This window comes from Electrophorus electricus, chromosome 2 (assembly GCF_041902795.1).
Source record: "Electrophorus electricus isolate QZ-2024a chromosome 2, ASM4190279v1, whole genome shotgun sequence".
Taxonomy (NCBI): domain Eukaryota; kingdom Metazoa; phylum Chordata; class Actinopteri; order Gymnotiformes; family Gymnotidae; genus Electrophorus; species Electrophorus electricus.
In genome coordinates this window covers 32,051,592-32,076,670 of record NC_137498.1, presented here as the reverse complement: position 1 = coordinate 32,076,670, position 25,079 = coordinate 32,051,592, and the positions used below count along the sequence as shown (strand labels likewise).

The 25,079-nt window shown below is 40.0% G+C and overlaps 1 protein-coding gene across 2 annotated transcripts in view; it reads right to left on the bottom strand.

The window, feature by feature from the left end:
* The window catches only part of elfn1a (extracellular leucine-rich repeat and fibronectin type III domain containing 1a), a 78,979-nt gene that overhangs the window by 30,162 nt on the left and 23,738 nt on the right, over positions 1–25,079 (bottom strand). For both annotated transcript variants that reach the window (XR_003409910.3, XM_026999007.3), the window contains exon 2: positions 10,079–10,162. The gene's annotated coding sequence lies outside the window, so the exon portion shown is untranslated. The remainder of the gene's footprint in view (positions 1–10,078; positions 10,163–25,079) is intronic.

Genomic DNA, 25,079 nt, shown 5'->3' with positions numbered 1-25,079 from the left:
AGCAGCTATCCCCTGTGCCCCAGCCCCAAGGCAGCCTTGTCAGGGATAAAGAAAGATGATTAAAAGAGGACTCTTATGTTGAAAAGTTGAGCTCATATTACCATGATTCATGATTTATGATTCATGACCGCTGTACAGAATTCTGCAACATTCATCTCCTTGTCCCCCGTGTTTGCATTCGAACCACCCCTTAAATGATTCTTTGGGTCCATGCAACCACAAACTCTGCGCCACTCTTGGCAGCTGCTATGCTTCCATAAAAAAAAGAAAGAAAGAAAAAAGAATTTAAAAAAAAATCATTCAATGTACACCAGCAGCATTCAGATGCCAGCCAAAAGACACAGCAAAAAGCCATCCTGTTCATTGTCCCATTCAGTCTTTCTCTTTTTTAACCCTATTTCCATTTCCTGTGTGGCTGAAAGATGGCTCCAGCAGAGAAGTGGGAGGTGAACACTAGCTTTTAGACACCAACACCTTTGGCGTCGCATGTGATCTGTTTCACTTAAATTCAGCGGGTGGGGGGTGGAAGAGGGATCCGGGGATACTGTATGAATAGCAAATGATGGCTGAGAGGAAAGGAAGGAGATGAAGGCTCGGGGAGTGGATGTTGGAGGGAGAAATGGAATCAATCATGCAGAGAACGGCATGGCGGTGAGGACATTGGGCCTGTCAGAATGTTCCAACCCCCCCCCCCCCCCCTCCCTCATGCGCATGCCATCTATCTCCAAGGACGGGGGCCGTGGTGCACAGACGGGAGCGTCGTATTGGACGGAGCTGAATGGAAACGTCGAAAGCTGTCCTGCCAGATGGTAGGTTTGGGAAATAAGATTGTTTTTCCTCTCTTTTTCCGAGATGAAATCATTTGACATGGCATATTCCTGGGGGCACAGCATAGAGGGGAGAATACGAGGGAATGAAGGGTATGAGTTATACAGCACGACTGGATGGGGCAGAGGAGAACTGCAGAGCCGTGTGCCTTTTTGTCATCATAACGCACACCAGTGGTGAATGTGCAGAGGCTGAAAAAGTTAGATGTGAAAATCAGTCCCCTTGAAATGTTAAGCACAGGAATAAGAGAGAAATGAGCAGCCCCAACATATTTTGAGTTGAGCTCAAAAATATAACATTTGCATTTTTATTGCCATTGGTTGCTCTCAAAGACACAAAGTCTGAGAGAAAAATGTTTTTAAAGATGAGGCGACACACAAAGAATCTTTGACAAGCTCTTGAAAATCAACAAATTGCTCAATCTAAAATATGGCAGTTCCCATCTATTCACAGTGCACAAAACACTCCTGTGACATTACCACTGTCATTATGTTTTTGTGCTGGAACACCTGCCAACATTGCTCTTGTTAGTTTCTACCGGCAGGACCCACTTCACCCCCCTGCAGCCATCCCCAGGTTCCATCCTCCTGCAGAGGCATGAGTCAGCCAAACACCCCCTCCATCTGAACCACCCCCTCCCAAGACTGCAGCTGTTCCACAGCCTCCATGCTTCCCCAGGAGACCTCAGCCCACATTCCTGCCCAGCCAAGCTCACACTATTAAGTCCACAGGCGCTATGTTTGCTCACACGAACTAACGAACCACTCCTGCCTTCGCTATTTACCATACCTCATGAGAGAGGCAAGCTAAGAGTGAGCAACGGAGCTAGACTATGCTAAGTGCATTGTCCCTGGATGATCTTTAGAAATGTTGTCTGGTCACTGGATAGATGAAAAATTGAATAGAAACAGAAGATTTGCTCATAAAGAAAGACATATAGACAGACAGATGTCTGGCTTAATTTGTCATCTTGGGACTTGGTTTAATATCCACAGAAAAGGTCTGGCTCTACAAATTTGATGGATAACGTTTAGGGGTTTTAAATGTCAGATTTTTAACCTTTGGGTGGGATTGAGCCTTTTATGCTTTGAGTGCTTTTCAAGGGAAACTGAGTGTTAAGTCCCATGGGTGTGGTTTGTATTGATGTTGTATTGAGACTGCTCTGTGAGGATTGTGTGACGAGGTGTAGAGTCTCTCTCAGTGATTCGTTTTGTCTCAGTGATTCTTCTGAGCCCCTGTGAAAAGAGGAAATGTCTCTCCTCTATGAAAAAAAAAATGTCAAGGCCTCTAAAGGGACAGTATGAAACTCGTTTATATAACAGCGTCATTTAAAAAAATCTGCACTGTTTTTATTCTGAAGCAGTAGAAAAGTTAGCCCTACCATGGGCAATCAGCGCTGAACTATGAAAGATGTGGCTTGCTTCCAAATCAATTAAGGCCTCAATTAAGTTCTTTAAATGTATTTTGGTTTTATTTCGATCTCATTTGGAGGTAGAGTAAAGTCAGTCTCACAGCCATACTCTGCTGTTAGATGTGCACAATAATCTCTCTATCACCAAAGATTCAGCCAGTTGGAATGAACTGTTGGCTGAGGTAGTTTTAGCTGGTGTACTGCAAACAGTACTGCCTTTTCTGTTAAAATGCTAGACATCCAAGTTACCAAGTTCAAAAGAGTCTGAATGGTTTGTGTATCATCAGCTGACTGTTCTTTATGCTGTAAATATCTGTATGTAAAGAACCGAAGTCCTTAGCCAGGATTCTTATCATCTCACTTCATTCATCATGGACCTTTTAAATGAAAGACTTAACACCAGCAGTCATGGATTACGCATTCCTCTGATGCTGTGAGTTCTCCAGAAGACACTGTAAAGGAAAGCATGAGAGATACACCTCAAGTTCTCTCAAGGCAAGAGTGATGACCTGTGTGTTGGGCAGCCAAACCTTCAGGGAGTGCCGTCCTACAGTGCCACTAGATGGCGCTTTCTCCACTTCACAAATACCTCTTTCACACCTCTCCTACATTTTATCTCTCAGATCAGTGGATGCGTCGTACAGCTATTACCACCACGGCTTCTGTCTGGGAGAGAGTGCTCCTGGGACAGGAATGCCGAAATATATTCTGCACTTTGATCAATATCCAAGCAACCAAATAGCAAATAGCACACAGATACTATTACAGAAGCAGTTAGCTTAGAGTGTCTGACATTAACACTATTTCTGAATACCATGAAAACGTGTGTTACATGAATAAATGCCCATTTGACTGGTATAGTCTGTTAGATCATAATATAACCTGTGATAGAATGTAGATATAAACATTTTGAGTCCCATCCTGAAAATTGCCTCTGCTTTAACTGTGGTTAAATGTGGTTTTCATCTTTAGATAAATTTACGCTGACACATCTTACAGTCATTTAACCTCAACAATATGATATAGTTATAGTACACCATGATAGCTTACATTGCCTGCAAACTACAAGGTAAATGTTTATGTACACATGCCAAAGAAGTTACTTGTCACTTTATGGAATTATAAGAAGTTATGGTTTGATTTTATACAATTCATCTCATAGTGTTTTTACTTAAGTCAGATGCATATTCTAGTTTTATCTGACAGGAAAAATACAGTTTAAAGAAACACTTCCATGTTTCCAACCATTATGAGTTAGCATTGCTTTTAATGACATTTAATAAGTTAGCTTTATGCAAATGTGGCCATCCTGCAAGGTGTTACTCCCTGTTAGCAGTTTTGGGGGTCATCATCCTCCAAAACATTACCAAAGATGCCAAGTACTGCCAAGAAGACCGGTGTAGCAGGAGCTAGCGGGAGATTGCTTGACCCAGAATCCTTCAGCTCTAACTCAAGGATTCACAATGTATGGTTCTGAGTGTGTCAGTCGCTGATGGGGTCAGAGACACACTCACTGGGACAAATACATGACAGCTGTCTCTCAGAGCCTCATGCCCCTGCCTTGACTTTCACCTGTTTTTTCATCATTGCCTCTCTCTCTCAGATAATTCTGTGTTCCACATCCTGCATGAGCCTCTATTAACAAGCAAGCTCACCAGTACAACTTAAATCAATCCCATTATTAATAATATTGAGAGGTCCAAATACTTTAATAATAATTTGTGCTTTTTTAAACAAGTACCTGGGCCCCCACACAAGGCTACAAAAGAGGCTTTCATCCATCTTGTCAAGCAGAAGAAAGAACAAAAATAAGTGACTCTGGGTAAATGATGTCATTTGTGTGTTTGGACCATTAGCACAGTGATAGTTTCACAACATTATCATTAGCTTTGCCTGCAGAGTGCAGGAGTGAGAGCTCAGCGATGCCTGTGCTTGGCAGTGCTCGGCATGCTATTCAACAAAGGTTACTGTTGGGGAACAGCAAACTCACAGATGCTGTGGATTCTTCAACAGACTGCTCCAACTTTCACCAAATGTTATATAGTCTTGAGTGTGGATGCACAAAAACTAAATGGAAGATTGAGATATCTATGGTTTTTGGAAATGTACAGTGCAATTCACCAGGGTGTAGGTCAGTGTTTAATGGCCTAATCCATATTGCATGCTTAAGCAAATTCATTTAAATAAGTCTTATATTCACTTAATTAAGAGTTAACCCAGAAAGAGTACTGGGTCCTTTAAAACAGTTCTGGACTACCAAAGTACTGTCCTGTCTTCAGCAGGCTCACCATTGCTGTGTTAATTAAATGCAATTCAGTTTCATGGAGATTTTAGTGTCAGTTTCTAATAGCTTACAGTATATAAAGCAGCAGAATCAATCCATTTAATTAAACACCAGATCTTGGCCAGTGGCATTCATGGATATTTTCGTATGAATATTAAAAAGGTGCTTTTCCTGGAATTGGGGCTGGATATAAAAGGTGCTGCTTTTTAAAATGAACTGTACTGACTGATTCTCTGTGGTGCTGATTGTTGATTAACCTAAACCTCTCCCTCTCTGTTTCCATCTCTCCCTCTCCCTCTCCCCTATTCCTCTCCCTCCCCCTGTCTCACTTTTCCTCTCTCTCTCTCTCTCTCTCTTTCTCTCTCTCTCTCTCTCCCTCTCTTCTTCTCCTTCCATCTCTGTGTCCCTCTCATTCTAGCCAATTCCAGGTGAAAAGGACTGTACTAAGTAAAGGATACCAATGTTTACTGCAAGTGATAAAGGCACTTCATATAAAATTGCAAGGTCATCAATGTGCCTGAGTGACTTCTGTAAATATACTTTCTCACCACTAATAGGACAGAACTGCTGCCTCAGAGAAACTGTTGACACCATAACTATGAGAGCAGGCATGTTCAGAGCATGCATAACAGCATGCATGCATGACAGCCAGGAAAAGAAGAAAGAAGCTTTAAAAATAGGCAAAATAAAAAAAGTAGCAATTTGATCTATGAATTGATAAACTTCTCAGCACTGTGTACAGTCCAGGCTTAATTGACCCATGACTGATATGAAATATCCCACCCATATGGAAAGTGGAGATTATATGTAGAAATTTAGGTTATCACAGTTCTCATCAATTTTTTGAGATGCAGTTAGCTTGTAGGAATACCCTCCACTTTTAGCAAGTGTCATGGCTTGCTTCCTAAACACAAGTCATTAGGGAAGAACAATCATTTGGCGCTTATACAGCATGTCATGTACCTTTTACATGCCCCATATAGATAAGATGATTGTATGGGCAACCTAATAGCCAGAGCAGCAGGAGGGACACCACTCCTCAGCTGGAAATAGAAATGATGGCATTTAGGTAATGTGACCAGCTGATTTTCAGAGAGAAAACCATTAGCTTGGCCATGAAAACATATTTACCTATTCAGGAAGAAAGACTAGGAACCCTTGGAAAAATCACCCAGTGCATGGGTTCTGATGATCTCTTATATTCCGTGGAGTTTCATACCAAAAACTGGTGTGTGCCTAAAGATGCAATAATGTGCAGCAAATCATGCAAGAGTTTTTTTCTCTCTCTCTGTCTCTTTCTCTCACCTTTTAGCAGCTAGGGTGAGCTTTGGAGAGAGGGAAGGAAGAAAGAGAGGGATAGGAGACAAAGGTGTGGAGAGAGTCAGAGAGAGTGAGAGAAAGATGGGAGAGAGAGAAATATTGAGAAAGTGGGAGAGAGAGGGAGAGTGGGGGGGTGCATTGATGACTGCTGAGGTTCTCTGAATCACTAGAGAGTAGTAAGGACGATGAGGCTAGAAGGAAGGCTCCCTGCCTGGATCAGAGGAGACTTCAATTAAGTGATACATTAAAGCACTGGGTGCTTATGCTAGCCACTTGGGGAAAGTAAAGCTGCCAAAAACTAGCCCTAGGAGTGCTGTTGTGTGAAGGGTCATCGTCAGAGGGTCAAGGATGCTAGCATGAAATCCACAAAGGTACTGTGAGGACAGGTGAGGATGTTCATCCACCTTGACAGAGAAAGTTTTGAATCATTTCTTCCAAAAGCCCAGGATAATAAACATAATCAAGTCTCAGGTTTGAAATCCAGGTAAGATGGTCTGGGGTCTTCTACTGTCTGGAGACAGCACATGAGATCTCCCCAACCAGACTATTGATGGTAAAGTCATTTGTTGGATAGAGAGATTTGTTTCTCTTGACATATTTCCATCAGGTTCATTCCTATAGCCGATGCCAATTTCCTTTAGCAGCTCACAATGACAGTGGAACAAAGGAAAGACTTGTACTGGAAATGTAGAGGAAATCAAAGCATGTCTATATGCACTTCCTCTTAGAACCTCAATGTCCTGCAGACCATCACAGGGATCTGTCATTCCCTTCAGGTGCCTTAAAATGCAGGCAGTCCTAGTGCGATGAAGTCAGTGTTGGCTAAAAAGCTTTGAGTAAGAGAGAAAGCCTACTCAAAGTGACAGAGTTGTATAATGTTTAAAGATGTATCCCCTAGTCCCTGGCACAATGCAGGCTGTTCTAATGTTTGATGCTAGATCTATAGCTGTCTCCCATCTAGGAAATCAGTCTTGGCCACTGGTTCATAGTTTCTAGTTTCTAGATTCTTTACTTATTTGTTGTGGATTTGTTTCATCCAAACAGTTCCTCAAAGCTCTGACCCAGACACCATTGTAATGATGTTCTATTACAAAAACATTATTAAGGTCATTAACCAGTGAGAATTAAGCATTATGATTCTGTATTTCTGATCATCTTCTCTGATCCTTGTTAAGTGTTTCACTATTCTTATATTAGTCTAATAACCAAATTATATAATGCCAGGATTTGAGCATGTGCATTACAACTCTAATCTGTATGCAGTTGTTTTGTTGTAAGAAAATCCTTCTCACTTATACTGAACAGAGATATGCTTACGCTCATGCACCTAGAATCATTCTTTCTTATGCCATAAAAAAGACAGAACATGGTTATCAGGGGCTCTGCATGAGGTCCACTGGCTATCAAATTTGTGATTATTAATTGCTTCATGTCTAAAGTCTTTCTCTCCCCATGAATAGTTTAGGCTTTAGGGCATAGTTATAATGCCAGTAAAGCCATATGCTCATGAGCTGTTTATAGGCATATTGGTAGAAACAGTCCTTTTCATTATTTTGTTCATCCCTGTTGCAATTTGTATCCTTCATCTGATTTTTTTTGCCTTTCAGGTTTTTAACTCAACCACTTTCTGATATAGCACTCTGTTCAAATCCATGTCAAAAACATTTTTGATTATACAGAGGTTAAAAAGTTATATAAACGTTTTTTGTAATATGAACGAATGAAATTGGTGTCAATACCAACATAGACACTGAAAACACTTAATTTTTAAAATTATATTTAAATGTTTATGTCATTGATCTTAGACAATTTTACTTTTTGTCTTTTGAAAACAGTATATCTTTATTTTTCCTGGCACACTTAAACTAGTGTCGGGTAAGTAAAGTTTATTTTTCCAAATATTTTGAGTTCTCCAAGGTTACATATTAATCACCAGGATATAAAATTCCTCAAATTCATTGCTATTACATTAATATGATTATGATCAGCTACCAGCTTTTGTTAGACTAAGGATAAGGAAATATTATGGGAGTACTATTTTTTTTCAGACAGAAATAAAATAGCATTTGTAAAAGACAGAAACAAGCATTCAGTGTGTTTTTTTTTTATTTACTTTATGAATAAATGGAGCATTAAACAAATAACTAAATTCTCCAAAATAATTTAAGGACTTTACAATTAAACTTTACTAGGTGATGCAGTGAGTTACCGTTATGCACAACCTTATATTGGCATTAAAGGAATTTGCATCTTTTGCATATTTCATTAAAGTTTTGAGAGATGACCTCCTTGAAATTACTCTGTAAAAACCAGTAGGCTAAAGCTGCTAATCTCTGTGCAGTTGCTCCACAGACAGACCAGGTTGCATCAGCTAGGTGGAGAAAGAATTTAGATGCTGAGACTTAAAGACAGATATAGGCATGGAGTCAATACACATGAGGTCTCAGAGGCACCCGACTGCCAGTGTGAGCCTGCCAGCTTAGCTATAATATCGAAGTGAATCACACTGACCCACACTACTCAGCATCATCAAATATTGAAGCTTTCTCCTATATGCCACTTATCTATAATTTATATCTGCTTATCAAAAGACTTCTTGCTTATGACTGAAATTAAGCAGCCATAATAATTTCTATGGATATTGATATTGTCCATTTTTGGATAGCAGGGGACAAAAAATTTCAGATTTTGGCTTATACTTGGAGTGCTAATTAAACTAAGATATAAGGAGATGATTAAAACAGGAAAGAAAATTGCATTTGTCTTGTTCTCTGTGTTCATTCTGTTGCATATATCACCAATAACTCCAGGTCAGTTATTAAAACATCTGAGAGTTCTGAAGCATCTGCGCAGATGCTTCAGAAAAACATGCTAACTCAGAATATCATGTATCCTAGGACAGTTGGGTGCAGTGTTACAGCATATTGGCACCTTCTGGCCCTCGGTTTATATGCTTTGGCAGTTTTGTGCCATACACCCTCATCCCTGTACAGGTGGAAGGTTGTAATGGTGAAATGGGGGTTCCATGTAAATAAGACTTCACATTTTGATCAAAGGGACGTCCTTGCAGAAGAACTCCCAAGAACCACTTGTAAACTCAGAGAGTGTCCAAGTGCACAGCTACAGTTGATCATCTGGTGATTTCAGGAACAGGTACAAACTTAATGTGTGTTGGAAACGCACTTCAACTGCTATGGGTCACAAACCAATGTGCTTGATAATTATAGTCATGATACTGCTTAGCAGTGGATGGATATAATTACTGAGAATGATAGAAATGGTGACATTTATGATGTAGCTCAACAGCCTAGGCTATTTAATGGTAGGATATATGCAATGATTCGTAACTACCTCCACCCCTACCTGACGTATGTAAGGAAGGAGAATGGGAGTTATGCATATTCAAATCTCATGTTCTGTGTCATTTTCACAGCTGCACAAATAGCGAGAAACACAGATGTGCTATTTTTGTCTTGTGCCATTGTGCCCAGTAAATCTATTTTTGTGAGACGTGAATGTGGTTTTCTGAAAAGATACTAATCACTCATTAAAAGCTTCCATCTGTATGCCAGGCCAACCATCGCCTGGACTTTTATGAACAAAAACGGGACCCTTGTGTCCTTATGACATGAAGCAGCAAGGCCCAATATCTCTAAGTGTTGTATGTAAAACAAACAAACACAGAAAACAAACAGGTCTAGTAAATATTTAACAAACGGAGTCCAGCATGTAGGTAGGCTAAGTTTTCACAGTTGTCACACATTCAATGTAACACTTATCAGGGTCATTTGAGCGCCAACTTTTTTAGTCAGGGGAAATGTGTGTACTTTGATAAAATACTCTTTCTTGTCTATTTGGTTTCCTTTACTAAAAAGCACAAAAAGTGCCCTAATGCACAATTGGTAAGGTTTCATATACTTGGATACAAAAGAACAGATCAGATAGGTAATGAATTCTTGAAAGAGAAAATCTGACCATGATTCTTGCCCACACAAGCCTACCCCACAGGCAATATTTGTCAGAAACTCATCAGTAAATACAGTGCTTCTTAACTTCAACTCATCTCTACTACCCTAGTAAGGCAGCCACTGCTCTGCTCTTATAAAAGTCTTGTAGAGCACTCCTCCTGAGCACAAGGACAGCTCCCATCTGCACACACTGATGAGTTGAACCAGTCAGGGAGATGGCTGGTGCTTGGAGTTAGGGGTCATGGAGTAGTGCCAAGCAGAACTTACCCTGGCTACTCAGGTTAAATTCCCTAGTGAGAATGCACATCTCTGAGCTCCTTCATCAGCAGCTGGGCCCTCTTTCTTCCTCTCCTGAGAAACACAAAGACCACATGGGTTAGATTTGTTTTTCTCCCAAGTGGTTTTGAAAAGAGAAGACAAATGGCTGTTCATTAGTGCAATCTGCCATTGACCTAGTGGGTGCTCTTTAGTTTTCAAGCAGTAATGTAAGAAAGCAAAAGAATAATTTAATTTGCTGAGCAAAATGCTTTCACACTGAAGCTGTTAAATTCCTCATGATTTTATGGTTTATTTTCTGTTTGTATCATAGAAACACTTGAATGTCAATGTGATCTACAGATCTACAAATATACTAGGATGCAATGAGTTTTATTCACGAATATGAATAGTTTCTGTTTATATTGTGCAGTTCCTGTCATTAAAATGAATATTCATTGCTCAAAAAATAATATTAAAGGCTAAGAAGTTCATTCTCATCACCACTTTCATTCTGTGGAACATTTTTGCCATCTATACACTTTATAGAATGAGTAATGAAACAACAGCTTTTCTGAATGTGCAAGAATAAACCTGGCTTGCTCACACACACACACACACACACACACACACAAACACACACACACACACACACACACACACACACAAAACGAAAAAAAACAAAAACATAAGGACTAGCTCTACAGCCACTGAGCAAAGCACTTCCACCCTGTATCAGCTTCAAGTTATGTCAGAGGCCACTTTTGTCAACAAGCCCTACACACACATACACTCTCCCTGACACATGCACACCCACATTCCAGCATCCCTGAAGAAGATCCAGGGCTTCTGAGAGGACCTACTGTACACATACAATCAGCTGAAGCCACTCCAGCCAGCCTTCCTTCTCTCCTGTTTGCAGTGCTCCCACTCCCATCCCACACACTGTATGGTAATTACACCTGTCTGCATGCTCATGCTCTATCTTTAACACTGCCTATGGCAGAGGATCGATGCAGCCCACCCAGTGCTGGGTGGTCCAGTGAGCGTCTCCTGTCACAGCCCAGCCAATCACATGCACAAGCCTTCCTTACCGCTCAGTCATCGATCTGATGCTAATTCAGCCTATGCTTTAATTAACAGGACCAACCTCCCTCCGCATTTGGCAAGCTAGACCCAGTAATTAGGCCCTACTTAACTCTCTGCACCACCTTATTGAAATGTGTGTTGTACCTTGTGCTGTACCTTTCCATAGTTTTCACTTAAGTGTTTTTCCTTGCATCCTCCTGTGTGCTGCATAGACAAGGTGCAAAGGGTTGAACTGCTGGCTGGATAGCCAAAGTGAAATGAACTGCCAAACCACCGTTTTCCGGCAATAGACCAGCTCTGACATTCTGGTGAATAATAACCTGGCATGCAGGAATTATGCAGGAATTACATTAAATCTTGTTTGAAGTGACTTGTTCTTTCTGTCTGAAATAATACCCAGTAATCCATGAAAGCTTCCTAAAGAACAGAACATCCATTTTGAAACAAAATACAAAATGACATATGAAGCTTTCAATATGCAGATGTATCTGAACGATGTTACACTGTGTGGTTTTCTCTCTCTGATGATGCATTGCATTTATGCTTTTCACATTTTGTTGATCCTATGTGGAGTGCTGCTCTCTTAGTCTGTACTGGGATCAGTTTCAGCAGAGAAGAAAAGGATTTGGGTAAGAGATGCTCATTAAACATTTGTGAAAAACTCTGAAAGAGTGTGTTGCTGTATTGGAGACATTTTTAGAAAATCATTTATTTCTTCTATTTCAGAGGCAAATATACTCAACTCCCTTTGCAAAATTATGAAAGTGATCTAGTTCTCATCAGAAATGCCTGCATGTACTTAATGTATGCCAGCCAAGGGGAATGCAGCGTTATTTGCCAAACTGGCGTTACTGATTGCTCATGCTTATCACATCCGTGAAAACGACCAACAAATTTCTTTAGATGTCCGACTCCCAAAACAAATTTGTTTCCCAAGGAAAAACAAAAAACTAAGGCCCAGTCAGAATTTCAATAAATGCAAACGCCTCGATTAATGCAGTTTAATTAGCTGGGAACGATGTGATTTGCATTCCGGTGAAAGGAGTGATAGTGAAAGTGCCTGTGGCAGCTGGCGGACAGCGAGACTCTGCGCAGCCCCTAGCGCAACGGAACCCAGAGGCGGGCGGAGGAGCGCTTCGGAGGCTTGGGCGCTATTCTTTTAATTACTCGTTATAATGACTCCATTTAGCTGCTCAATGACCCATTTAACGGCAGCGAGTGGGCCTGGGAAGCACGGCGTCCTTGGCAGGGTCGATCACGCAGCTGCCCTGGCCTCCGTTGCCTCTTAGACCCCTCCACTGCACCAGACCTGACGGGAGCAAAGGGGCCCTCAGGCTGTGTCCTGTAGACACGTTGCTGACACTAAATGAGCAGCAGAAGCACATGGCTAGCTCTAGCATTGCCTGCGTTCGCAGAGATTGGAGTTTAATTAACTGAGAAACAGCCACTGTGGGCTGTACATAAAAACATTTCGACACAATTGTGTATGTGCTGGCTGCTCTAAAGGTGCTCATCGGAAGCGATGGAAAGACAGAAGATTGCCACAGTGCACATAATATGTGTCCCATAATCTCAGGATCTCATTTACAGCTCCTTGCTTATACTCTCTCTTACCCCTGACCACATCTATTTTTCTCATGTAGATTTGACAAAGCTGTGTCAAGCCTCTGCTCTACATGTGATGTAATCATGTTGGGCATGTAGTGAGGGCTGAAAAGCAGGCCCAAGATGAGCTGCGGGCTCTGTATGGTCCTGAGGAACACCTCACTGGTCTACTGACCACAGATGCTGCCACGCTACCTGGCTCTCGCCTGCCTGCACTTGCTTCTGCTCCGCTGCAACTGGCTCTCTCTGCTTAGCACGGGCACACAGGGAAGCAGCAGACAAAAATAGCTTTGCGGTACGGTCTGCTTCGCTTTCAACACTACTAAAGTAAAAAAATAATAATAATCCCTCACTTTCTAGCATACATGTTGAGAAACATATCATTTTATAAACTGGATGAACATCTGAAATCTGAAAATTGCTCTTTAATTAGAGGAGTATTTAGTGCAAGAGGGGAAAGGCTCATTGATGATGCATCTTGTCCTACATACAAACAACAGTCTGTTAACAGCGAGTCTTCCATAAAGGCTAAATGATTAATTGCTGGGAAGAGTGTTACTTTTACACATTTGCAGCAAATACATATACAACTGCTTATATGCAATTGTGATTAAAAAAATTATTCTGACCCATTTGCCATTGTCTGGATGTCTGTCTGAATGACTACTAAATTGTGTTATGAGCTTCAAATCATAACAAGTCATAGTGACATATAATAAAAGCTACATTTTACAGTGTCATATCTTTATTGAGAAAAGGGATTAAATCAATGTTTTTTGACCTGATTCTTGGCAATCCTTGTTCTATTCCAGGTCCCAGTACAAGTACTCTATCTAGTATCCAGTACACCTCATTTTAGTGTTCAGAACACCTCAATCTAGTGTTGACTACACCTCTATGTAGTATCCAGTACACCTCTATCTATTACCTAGCAGTATCCAGTACACCTCTATCTATTATGTACTTAGTATCTAGTCCACCTGTATCTAGTGTCCCATACACCTCTATCTAGAATCTAGCACACTGGTATCCAGTACCCAGTACACCTCTATCAAGTACCTAGTGTTCCTAATAGGTCAAGAGTGGTTGAAGCTAGCAAAGAGAAACATTGTGCTCAGTGTGCTTCATCTTGTGGGTCATGATAACTAGGTTTATACGTTGGTTAAATAATAAAAATAAATTATGAGAAGGTATATTAATACTTCTCTTTAGTAACTAGTGGTACCTCCTTTACTGGCGGTGATGTCAACGCAGTGTTGCCTGTAGCTTCTGATCACTCATGAGCAGTGGTTAAGAGAGATTCTAGTCTATTTTAATCTAGATTTTATTTTATGTATATAGCCCATGCTTATTTTTGGGATGTCTTATTTGAATAGCCTGCTTCAGATCAGACCACAGAAGAAGAACAGTTAACCAAAAGTGTGTGTGTATGTGTGTGTGTATGTGTGTGTGTGTGTGTGTGTGTGTGTGTGTGTGTGTGTGTGTGTGTGTGTGTGAGAGAGAGAGAGAGAGAGAGAGAGAGAGAGAGAGAGAGAGAGAAAGAGTATATCCCTTGATACAGAAGGACAGAAGGACACATACCAACCCAAGCCCTGAATTAACTTAACCACCTGACTCCATTCACCCTCTGTTAAAAGGGTCATTATTGTAATAGGTTTACATACGTTTATAGGTTTACATACTTTTTTTTTATCAAGCCATTTGTTTAATAAAGATAAAGTTATGTAAAATACATTTTAAATAAGACATTTAATACATCCAGAAATTCATGTGATTCCAAAGTGTTTGCAAAGGTTTTCTCACAGCTGTAGATTGTAAAATATACTCAATTTCCAAGCAACACACAATTCCTCTATTAGAATTCCAAATGATGTAGAACAGAATTCCAGATTATAAAGAAAAGAATTCCAGATTATATAGAATATCTTCCTAGCTCTGCCTCAGATACTGTCCTAGTGACTCAGGACTGAACAAGCAGGTGAACCAGCATTATATAAAAATTTAATTTATAATTTAGAAGATTAGAAGATTTGCAATTTAGAAGATTTACTGAAATCCACAATATAAACAATCTTTGAAAATAATATAATATAATATAATATAATATAATATAATATAATATAATATAATATAATGAAATTCTTGTGCTCACATTTCTACAATTTAAATAAAGCCTTGTCTCAGATCCTATAAAGGTTTGAAAGAAACAGTTTGTTCAGAATTTTCCAACAAGAGGCTGCCACTGTCATTCTATCTGTCTATATGTACACCACAAGAACTTGACAAGACCAAACAATAGAGAGTCCACACAATGGCATTGAGTTTTTATTGACTTCTCTAGTGAGCTACTCATCTGCTGATTGGGAAATCCAGCACGTAGCAATAGATAGTCTGGCTTTTATATATGAAACTTCAAAGCTGTAGACAACAAAGGAAGGATACTAATTACTGTACAATGTTTCTGAGCAATTGCAAACAAGACAATACCACCAGAGACTTTTAGCAAATGGCAAATGCATGTACAGAGCTAAGCAGGAGACATTAGATAAGATAAATTATTTGGCTGATAACAAGGTTGTCTGGCCTTACAAACTTTGCAGAAATACCAAACAATTTGAAACACACCCATTATGAATAATCACACAAAAATCATCTGATCCTCTGGCATCTTCAGTCCACAACCACTTAATTGGTTAAGCTCTTAAACCTTTACAAAATGTATGTACAAAAACATCTTCTTCCATGTACCCCTAAAAGCATCCTGAGCATAGTAATAAACAGTAATAAAATGCTACAGGAATTGAATTCAGATAAAGAGCAAGGAAAGGAGCCCAAGGCTGGTGGGCCACAGAGGCAGAGCAGCTAGCAGTGGTGTAGCCCGTGGACCCCGCCCTGGTGGCCGCCTCGGGCACTTCCTCTCCGGCACATTTCTGAACGTCCCCATGATGCTCCATGCAGGTGCACTCTGACATTTGAACCCACATCAGGATACAGTCCCTGCCTCACAATGCCAGGGGGCCAGCCAAAGGAAGGTTCTGTGCATACTGGCCAAAGGGAGTTGTTATATGCAGCTCAGTAGCAAAGCAAAGTTCACTGGCATAGTTTGCATGGCTTAGATTGTGGAAGGAGGAAAGTGATGGTACCATACTGTTGTTGGTGCGAAATATAACATGGCTTTGTCTCCGTGGGGGTCATCTCAGAGAAAGATGGAAGGAGATTACGGTGGGAGGCAGGGTCAACTGCAGCACTGTCACTTGTTTATTTATTTGTGAGCGCTGAAGTCTGGCACTAGGAGGCAGAGGGGTAAAACAGAGGAAATCTCTGTAAAGTTGATTTCACAACTGAGTGAGTCAGTCGCTCCACCCGACCTGGAGGTACAGAAGCAAAGAACCACACTACTACCTTCCCCCCAGAGAGACACAATGAGAGTCACAAAGAGAGACATACACGTACACATACACACACACACACAAACACACACACACACACACACACACACACACACAAACACACACATACACACACACACTGAGAGAAAGAGAGAGGCAGGGAGTGAGAGAGAAAGAGAGAGAGCTCACACTGCTGGTCCTGTAAAGAGCCTCAGAAAAATACAACCCCAACAACACTTACCCTAAAAATAGCAAACTATGAAATCTACCATCAACCATGAGCAGCCCAATGCCCAAGTTTGCAAGTGAGCAGTGGGCTGAATGGCAGGAATTCAATCTACTCAAAACCAATTTAATTAATGTAGGCTGCATTATCATTTCATTTTGTATATATTGTCTTTTGTTTCCCAACTGTAAATGCTAGTCACTTAGGGCCATTAAATGTCATGCCCTATGTGACTTAGCAATCAGCATAACAAAAACTATTTTTTAAAAAGGTCTGAGACTTGTTTTTTTTTACACAACAAGAATAGACTTCAAACAGAGTATTTGATCAATGTGAAATGCTATCTAGTGGAAAGTCCAGTTTATTACGCATAGCGCTTTGTCTCACATTTGCTCTCATCCATCTGCCAGAGGTAAGCGATTATTATGGAAAATGAGAGTGGTCTACACCTCTGCATGATGGCCATAGCCTCTAATAGCAGCTCCAATAACTATGATGAGTAATCTGCCAGGTGGAGAGGAAATGTGTGTGTCACATACACTAGTAACACCAGGCACCAAGCTCTACACATCCTAATTGGTCTTTGGGGCTTTGATGTCGCAGCAGGATAATGGTGACACATTACAGAGGATGCATGTCCATATGCTGCAACAGACAGCTTCTCTTAGTTTTGTGATTTGCCACCTTCTAAATGTTCTTTCTCCAGGTTCTCAGTGCAAGGTTTACTCACCAGGTTCTCAGTGCTTTGCATGGACATATCATTGGCATTAAAAGTATGTAAAGAAAGAGAAGAAAAGAAAGTGAGAGAAAGTGAAAGAGAGGTGAAGGGAGGAATATTTGATTTTATGAAATATATTGTTGTTATATGAGAGATCCCAGAGTTCTTGTCAGAAGAAATATAAAAACATTGCCAGTATATACAATGACTAGATGATTCTCTTGTACACCAAACTATCTAAGCAATAAAACCACTAAACTTACTATATATATATATATATATATATATATATATATATATATATATATTTTTTTTTTTTTTTTTTTTTTTTTATTATTATTTTTTTTTTTTATTATTTTTTTTTTACTGAATTTGAATATAGAATAATATCATAATCCATGTGCAATTACAGCTATACTAAATCTACCATTTTCCTGGCTTGCTTCTAGTCAGCTGGCTGGACACATGGCTTGCAATGACACACAGAAACAGCAAGTTAACCTCCTGACCATATTTCCTATTACTTCTGTGAAATAATTATTTTCTTTTTTAAGTTTAAAGGCTTGTCTTCTGTATATCAGATACATGACTGAACATCAAATCCCATTGATTCTTGAATTTGTTGACCCACCATATACAACGGTTAAACACTCAATAAAATTGTTCTTTTTAATTCCACTGATTACATACAATTCAAAGTGGACCATTCATTGTCTTTAAATATAATTGCTGGTATTATTGCCTGTTTATTATTGTATATTACTGAGCACCAAATGTTCTCCAGAACATACTCCCAACCTCTTTCTTTAAGAAGAAAAGGTTTTAAGAAAGACCAGACTAGCTTAGCTTGCCATTTACTGGCCATGTTTGTTTTAATTGTGAAACCTGTGATTGTGGCTTCAGCAGGAAAACATCTTAGTATACATTAAATGTGGCTGAAGTACAATAGACTACAATAACTAGGATCCTTTCCTAACCTGATTTGTACTTTCAGGAAACAACCCATGTATTTTTGCCACTGGAACATATCTTCAACATGGCAATAGCACACGTATGAACACCCGGTAACCTGCATTTTGTCTGCATTATATTTTGTAGGCTGTGTGCCAGTTCAAATACCATTACGTGTTATCACATTATTGCCTACCTTCAGCAAACCATTACAAATGTCATCATGAATGTTACAGCATCTAAAACTAGTGCATTTAAGTTATAATGTGTAAAAGCATATGGTGTGCTTTGACAGAAGGCCATCTTTCATGCTGAAAGGAATCACACTATTTTGTTACAGGCACGCTAATGGAACAATGGGGCAGGGAGAGGCCACAGACAGCTCAAGAAAGAACAGGGTGTTGTAAAATGCAGTAAAGCATTTACTTTGCTCTGAAAGTTGCTCTCTACCTCAGCTTTGTGGCATACTCAGCTTAGGCTAAATCATCATTCATCAGCTGCTTTCCGCTGTCTTGTGGGCGAGTGCCATATTTGAATGGTAATACGTTCCAAAGAATGCCCTCGGATCCCACAACACGACAGTGAAATGAATGCTGTGTCCCAGCTTCCTCTCAGGGATCGCTGTCAACACTGCACTTACGCAGCTCTGAAAAGAGTTGTAATGACTTTGGTCCTCAGTCAATGCAGGAGTTCTTGAGTGACACAGGCAGTAATTAGTTATTGTACTCAATATGTAAGGTGGGAAGAGGTGTGCATCCGGATAAGAGTGCCCCTTCTCTTCTGGCCCCTCTCCAGCACATGCCGCATTGCCAAATCATGCACTGGATTCAACACAAACGCACAATCTAGGATTGTTTTTTTTTCTGGAGCACAGGAAGAAAAAGAGCCTTACAGGAAGCAGGACTTCTTTCAGGTGCTGAGAGCACCAGGCCAACACATCCATGTGTACTTTCAGCAAATCATGGCTGGGCACACTGTCAAAAACACAGCAAAGCTGAACAGCTGGTATTACGACCTGTGTGCTTCATATCTAGGCTATGACAGTGTTGCTCTTTTAAGAATTGTGATAGCATGGCAATTTTCAACACCACATAAATAGAAAGTGTTCACTAGTAATTTGATTTACCACTGAATTCATTTATCAAAGATCCCTATAAACAGTATATATTGAAGGTTGTATTAAAATTACCATATAAAATGTTTTTCAATAAAATGACCAGTGCCTGCCAAGAGAAAATAAGCATGAAGACTTTATTAATGTTATACACAGTATAATATCTATTTTTATTCTGTAACAAAGTTTGATGTTCAGTTTGTTCTCGATTAAAAATGGATTCTTATGTGAATTTACCATGCACTGTGAAAAAAGTTCTTCCAAGTCTCTTTTACAATTCCAAAAGCAAGAAGAGTAACAGAGTTCATAAATTAGGAAGTAGGAAACAATTACATTGCTTTCAAATGGGGCCTTAGACTACTCTGTCTACTTATGTTTCTATCAGACAGTTTATGTTTCTTATATTCATACTAGCTTGCAACTGCACGTGTATACATACAGTATAAAACCATACAGTATTAAAAAAAATCTCTCCTAGATATGTGTATATGTCTGTGTGAATTTGCTAATGATGTTTCCACCATTAGCATCAACTAATGGCTCTCAACACAGTTCACTCCAGCACTGTGATGGCTTTAAAAGATTCTCTCCACCTCCATTTTAAATCAAATAAGAATTTTTCTGATCAGCCAGCTGTTGTGTATCACACTTGAGATTTTCTCCTGTGCTACTTCTTGAAGAAGCAGTAAAGGCAACCAACCTGCAGCACTGCCAGAAAGAGTAACTGTGGCATGAGTCTATTGGTTGTTACTGCTCACCTTTATTAGCTCATGCTGATGATATCTAGTTTAGAATGACAGGTAGGCTTGCAGAGTATGCAGCAAGCCAGTCAGGAATAGACAATGATAAGTGTTTTCATCATGGCTATTTTATTGCAGTTGGCTTCTAATTTATCTCAGGTAATTCACTAGATAATCAACTTTGATCACCAGATTTCTGTTGACTCAGTCTGCCTCTTCATTCTATAAGGATTTGGTTACTTGGACTCAATTGTTCAGCTATGGAGAGCAATAAGGAAAGCTTTATCTGTCCAGGAGGGCATTTATGTTATCAGTTTCAGAGCAGAATGAACACAAGGGTGACTGAATAATCATATCTCTTTAAAATACAAATTAAATTTTCCACAAAAGCTACATGCAGTATTTAACAGCTTGTGTATTCATTGTCATAGATCAAGCATGCCTTACCAGGTATTTTTCTAGGGAAAAGAGCTAAAATGCAAATGATAAAATGTGTGTGGCGGGCTCCCAACAAAATGGTCTGCTGCTAAAGAGATGATACGGTACATCCATTAATGCCAGTTGCCCAGCAAACCCAGAGGCCAGGGTCCTGAGAGGAACAGGGCTCACGTCTCCGAGTGCACGCTAATGCACACTAAATGTTTTCCATGGCTGTCAGACAGGCAGAGTGAACAGCAGGATGCTTGCTAAATCTGTAAACAAAACAAATGTGGCGCACAAATTGAGCACATTAATCAGGAAGCCTGCAGCGTGACGACAAAGTTGCCGTCACAGGCAACGAGTGTCAATGGCCCCTCAAGAGCCACTTCAAAGTGAAACACTGCAGAGCAAGGTGTTCTGGGGTGTTTCAGAGTGTTCTAAGCATTCTTAACCACTCCCTTGCCATCCTAACGCATATGCACACTCACCTGCACACTCAAGACTGTCCGAGAGTGGGAAGGTAAGGCGCTCAGCATCCCACCTGCACTTATACTCGCAACCATTTGGATATTCCCCCATTAATGAAGGTGGTAAATCAATTTCCCGGTGCCGATTCTCATCCGCTGTGTGCTCATTAAGCAGTCCCTCCAACCCCATGAGTGCATATCAGTCAAAGCGTGTACGGCTAAACGGCTGACAGGAGCACCGGTAATCACACGCAACCACACTTCCGTGCTCTTGAGAAGTCATTCAGTTCTGCTTCCTTTAGCACTTCTCTCTCTATCTCTATTTCTCTCTCTCCCTCTCTCTATCTCTATCTCTCTCTCTTTTTGTATACCTCCAGAGCATGTCATTCAGCGATATGTGCTACCACACCCATGCGTATTCAAGAAGCTCACTACTAGGAGTCAGAGGGCACCGCAAAAGGTGCTTTTGAATTGATAATCATACGTTCATGTTAGCATCAATAGAAAATGTTTCAGGATGGTGGCTTTATGAATTCCATTCCACAAACCCAACCCACAGCAAACCTAGGTATGGCTGACATCACCACCTCCATCTAAAAACAACACAGGTCATTTTGGAAAATCCATAGCATGATTACCACACCTCTGAGAAGAGCCAGAGGGAAGATCATTTTTGCTCTTATTTCTAAGGGACAGGCAAGCAGAAATGTAAAGCCATGTCACTGCACTAAACTATGGCATTTCTCTTAAAAAGCCCAAAATGCCCAAGTGTGATAGAATTACTAAATCAATAAGGGAGTAATTGCATGCAGCTCTCATGCGGTCGGTTTCACTTGTTTACTTGGAGAACATTCAATAGTGGAAAGATTCACTAGCTGCTTGTTTGCACTGGTTGCATTAGTCAACGTTTGGGTATTGATGGGTCACGCCACAGCTGATTCATTAGAAAGACTTAGAGGAACTAGCAATGCACTTGTAGATCAGATGGAGCAACAACATTGACTTGACAACAAACATCAACATCCAGAGATGGTAACATTCCAAATGCCATCAGAAACATGTACATATGCTAACACAAGCAGGCAAAGATGCTTGTAGCAACAGTGAATGCATTCATGTCAGTGTTTTTACCTTGTCTTGTCTCAACGTTGACTGAAGTGCATTTAAAGGAAGTATTAATGTGCTCAGAAAGTCCATTTCTAACTGTATTTTGCCTGTTTTGAGATCTTAAGCCATTAAAATGGTCTCTGAAAATGTTGGGTGTTTTATTGTTGAATGTACTTACCAGCCAACTTTAAAAACAAAACAAAACAAAACTTACCTTGTAAATACATTCAGTGTCTACTATTGTATAAACCTACATCATCTACCAGAAGGCATATACCCAATGAAAGATTTTTTAATGTACAAACTAAGGTGAGGATTGGTAATTATTCAAGTGACTGGAAGCGTCTATGGATCATCCAGGTGTTGATTGAAGAGGTTGGTCTTTAGACAATGTTTGAAGACAGCAAGAGACTCCAGTGTACAGACAGACAGTGGCACTCCACCATCTGGGTGCTAGTACAGAAAACAGTCTTGCGGCATGTCCCGAGAGGTGGTGGTTCAAGTCCTGCTGTTCTAGAAGCATGAAGTGTGCAAGATATGGTACGAGGTGAAACAATGCTTCAGGCAGGAGGAATTTTGGTTTTGTGTTCATTTTATCTCTGTGTTCACATATAGTGTCCTTGGGCATCCTGAAAGCCACTTATACATACAATACTATCAATATTATTATTTTAAGCAAGTGTCAGAGATTAAAATCTAATGAATACAGGAGGCCAAGGGAGGAATACAGCAGTATAGTCATGTGTGTGAACTTGGGAAGGTTGAATATGAGTCACATAGCTGCATTCTGTATCAGCAGTGAGGGTCTAGTAGCATGTGCAGGGAGGCCAGCCAAGAGTGAGTTGCAGTCAAGAGTTGTAGTCCAGTCTTGAGATGATGAGGGACCAGGGATAAACAAGGTTGAGGGGATTACTTTAAAAATGTATTATGTTACAGATTACTGAAAACCTTCATAAATGTATCTGTTCAAAATATTACTCTATTAAAGTAATATAATGTGATTACGTTTCATTATTTTTGAGTTACTCCAACCTATCAGCCAAAGAGTTTCAGAACAAAAGTCCCATACAGTGGCAGCCTGTATGGCCACCAAGCTCCCATAAGCTCCTGTATGTTCTCTGTACAGACTCAGGAACAACTCAGCAGACATTTAGAAGTTGTCCACATATTTTACAGCAGAATGCCCAGTCCCTCCACTCCTGTCAAACTCCACCTGTGTAACTTTCTCACACAGCTATTGAAGGTTTTAGCAGTGGTAAGAGCAAAGTTGTTGAACATGACACGTAATTTTAAGTCACTGGATCCATTATTTTCACATATTTCTGAAGATAGTACTGTGTAGATGGTAATTGCATAGCACTCAGTTGAAAAGGGGACGTGTCTTGAAAATCAGATCCTAATCCATTTTCTTCACGTGCGCCGCCTTGTAAGTATAGTGTTAAATGTTCTTTATCATCTGATAAAATTCTGATAATGAGAAAAAGTTGATGTCAGTGACTGCCTCTTTGAACTCCAGTAGCCTAATTTATGGTCAACTAAACACAAAAGAAAATTATTTAATCAAGAATACTTTTACTTAGCATGTAAAAAGTCATATGTAACAAATTTTATATTCATGAAAAACAATCTTATGTTAACATTGAACAAATACCATTTTAGGAATAAACACATCACATGTACATATGAAACAAATGCCCTGCTCAAATCAACAAACCTGTTAATGCTGTACCATGTGCATTATCAAAAGCAAAGAAAGACAGGAAATGCACCAGAAGGAACTAAAAATGCACACTTGCTTCCAGAAAAACTCCAAGGGTATGAAGTAAAAGCACCCTGGGTAGGAACAGAAACAGAACGCATGGTACATATTTTCAACCTTTAAATAAACACAGGCCGCATTTGATGCTGATACAGTTGCTGTGTGCCAACTGTGATTGTAACTGTTTACTCAAGAACCTATATATATATATAATTATGTACCAGTAATCCAGTTACTGCAATTTTTCTTTAATCGGATCAGAATAGTTACATTTTGTACCCTGATTACGTATATATCTATCCCTGCTTATATTATTTTATCACAAGTTTATCATGCACAGCAGCATTGCTAAGTTTCTTTCTTTCTTTTTTTCTTGCTTTCTTTCTACATCTTAGTTTCATTGCACTGTTAAGATATTTGTGTTATATGTAATTTTTGCTGCCCAAAAATATTCAGCTAGCACTGGTCTTGTGGTCAGGAACTCATTATAGAAAAACCACTAGAGGTGGCTTAGACAGTTAGTGCATGGTAGTAGATGGACTGTCAACATTACACCTACAACGTTCCAATAAATTGACAAATGAGTGACATTAAACACCATTTTGGTGCATGATGAACAAGATCATTCCCTGATACCTTCCACATTCCTGGCACAGGCATATTTATCAGTGCATTTTCCATTTTTCCATCAGTTGACTTAATAAACCATAATTGTTGACAGCAGTCATTTCATTACACTACTTCCTCGCTTTCAAATTGTTCAAATTGCTTGAAATGGATTTTGCCACAGTGAGCATGATTTTTCAGCTATTCAAAAGGTGGAGAAGCAATTAGCAACCATCAATTAAGCTTACATGTACCAAGGTTTAGTGGAATGATATGAAAGTGCATCCTTTGGGGTAATAGGTTTCATTAATGGCTCCACATCATTAAACCAGATCAATTCAGTTTCCCTCAGTGCACATTTTATGTGCCTTAGCAACAAAGTAACTACAAAACACTGTAATCAACACTGCAAAATATATAAAGACATCAAATCTTTTTTTTTTTTTAATTCTTGTTTTTTTTTTTGTTTTCTTTTGGTTTGGAGGGTTTTTTTGAAAAAAGATGAGTTCTCATGGGATCGAGGCAGCAGCTGCGGTGTTGACGTGGATCCACCACTCTTGTTCCATGGGTGCCACAAAACAGCAGGCTTGTCCCCCTCCAAATCACACAATTCTTTGTTTGGTTGTTGACAGCACAGTTCCCTGCACCCCTGCACTGGCTGTCTCCTCCCACCAGATCCGTTGCGTGCGCGTGCACTGTGCCCTCCTCGTTAGACAGGCAGCTGATGGAGGCATCACCCAGACAGGGACTCCTGCCACACTGGTCCGAGAGAGCCCTCCACTACCTTTGCCCAATGAGACGCCAATCGATGGCCTGGGAGAG